The following is a 2516-nucleotide window of genomic DNA, read 5'->3' on the forward strand; positions in this document are numbered from 1 at the left end:
ATGATTTGGATGTGGTCAAATTGATTTCAATTAGTGAAGAGGTGATGTGAATCTCAAAACCAAGAGATCATTTGGCGATAACTCTCTTTCTAGATCTTGGCACATGAAGATTATGCAATTCTCTCTTTGTGAGGGTAGAGGCTAGGCTAGGCTTCTTCTCTAGATGAGGAAGGAGACTAGGTTTTTTCTCTTTGAAAAACTAAAAGGCAAAAGTCATGAGCCTTAAACCCCTAAAAAGGTTTATGTAGGATTTTTTGTAGGCTTGAATGAAAACCCATTTTGAGCCCAATTGGGTCCTAATTAAGTAATTAACCCAATTGGATTCTAATTAATTAATTAGCTCAATTTAGAAGGACCATTCATAAGCTCTTATACAAACTTATGTGTTTATCAAAAACACCCTCATGCACACATATGAATAAAGAACCCAAATATCCCTCAAATAATGTACCACCAAAGGAATATGAGCTTGAATGGGTACCATCAAGATCTATAGAAAAATATTGGCTCTCTCACAATCGCATTCTAGAGTTGACTTAACATCCTTTATAGAGAGTGAACTAAACTTCAGTATCCTATGATATTAAAACGAGATAATAAACATGAGTCCACGATCTACTATCCACTATATGCAAGTTCCCCATGAACTGGAGTATGTAATATAACGAGGTGAATGTTATGATCCTCTCAAGATTACCTTTACAATCTTTGAGTTTCGAAACATCATATTATTTGATCAACTAACATATTCTAAAATTCTAAGAGCATATGTTAAATTCCACTTAAAAAATTACTATGGCCATAGATTTCCTAATCATAGGTCCTTAGAATCACCCAATGGAATACATTGTCTCAAACTCATGGGATATCATGGTGCCTATCTTGGGAATACATGTTGCCATCTATCTCAATCAACAACAATTAATGCAATCCATAGGAAATATATTGTAGGTGTTAAGATAGAGCCCTTAAAAGCATGACATGATGTAATAAATTTGGATTCATTATTTATTTAATGATGTTCCAATTTCATTTTTATCTATTTTTATTCCATGTATTATACTTTATGAGCATTCTTGTTAGCATCTTTTGCATTGTACGTAACTTAGGTGCATTAGAAGTTACATAAAAGATCTAAGTCATAGGTTTCTTGCAAATAGATGACTTGTTCATAGTCGGTTCATGGGTCTAGGCAACTCATTAAAGGCTATAGTGCACCACCTCCTGATTGGAGGGATGGCTAGACTTGGCTATTGGGATGGGTTTCCCATGGTGAGTGCACTAGTATATGGTTACATATTGGACAAGACCTATGGTGAGTTATGACTTAAGGCTATCAAGTAGTCATGACTGCACCAAGCTACTTCATTATATTGTCTCTCAACTTTGAGAGAATATTGGGTTTATGCTGAAGTTAGTAGTGGTTTTAACCTATAGGTGAGATCATAAGCTGATCATGTATTCCCTATAGATTGGGTCACTATTGATGGAAGTCGGTAGCAATATGAATTCTCAATAAAGACACCATCATATCTCTTAGGATTGATATAGTGTGTCCCCTTGGGTGATCCTAAGGAGGTGTGTTCATGGAAACTATGACCATAGTAGTTCCTTAAGTGGAACTTGACATAGGCTCTTTGAGAGCTAAGATATGTCAATTGAACAACAATAGGAGGATTTGTAACTTAAGGATGGTAGAGGTAGTCTCGAAAGGCTGATAGCTTTTACCTTGTTAGACTATGGACATCAATTCATGGGGAGACTAAACACAATGGATAGCAAGCCACAGACCTGAGCACTTGGTGTCTCATTGTTATTTACATAGGATACTAGAGTTTAATTGATTCTTTGTAGTGGAATGTTGAATCAACTTCAGAATTGGATTTTGAGGGTGCCAGTATTCCTATAGGTGCTAGTGGTCTCCGCTTTGAGCTCATATACCTTGTTAGCATGGGTTATGAGGGTTGAATTAGCTTTAGGTTCACTTTGTGTGTAAGGATGTTTTAGTAATTATGCAAGGTTGCATAAGGGTAAGTGAATAAGGTCTCTAGATTGGGCTAATTGATTAATTAGTAGGCCATGTTGGGTTAATTAATCAATTAAAACTTATTTTAGGCTAGACTAACTCACCCAGCATGGCCTACTAATCAATTAAGTCACTCAAACCTAATAGAAAACCCCTATAAATTACCCTTAGGGGTTAGGCTTCACATGGTTTTTCTAAAGAGTCATCTTCCATCTCCAGATAGAGAGAGAAAGAATCATAGCCTCTACCCTCTCTTCCATCCCCATCGGAAGTGTGCCAAGATCAAGGTTCGAGTCATCATGCAAAAGACTTCAGGTTTACGAGACTTGTACGTTTTTGTTTTTCATCTTCACCACGTGGATTTGATTCGGGAACATCCGAATCTAATGCATGGTTTTCATTAGCACTTTTTAAATCCCTTTAAAGTTTAAAAATGTTATTTTTCCATTGTGCATAGGATTTAGAAAAGGTCTAGGATAGTTATGCATGT

Source organism: Vitis riparia, chromosome 11, assembly GCF_004353265.1.
Source record: "Vitis riparia cultivar Riparia Gloire de Montpellier isolate 1030 chromosome 11, EGFV_Vit.rip_1.0, whole genome shotgun sequence".
In the NCBI taxonomy this organism is placed as follows: domain Eukaryota; kingdom Viridiplantae; phylum Streptophyta; class Magnoliopsida; order Vitales; family Vitaceae; genus Vitis; species Vitis riparia.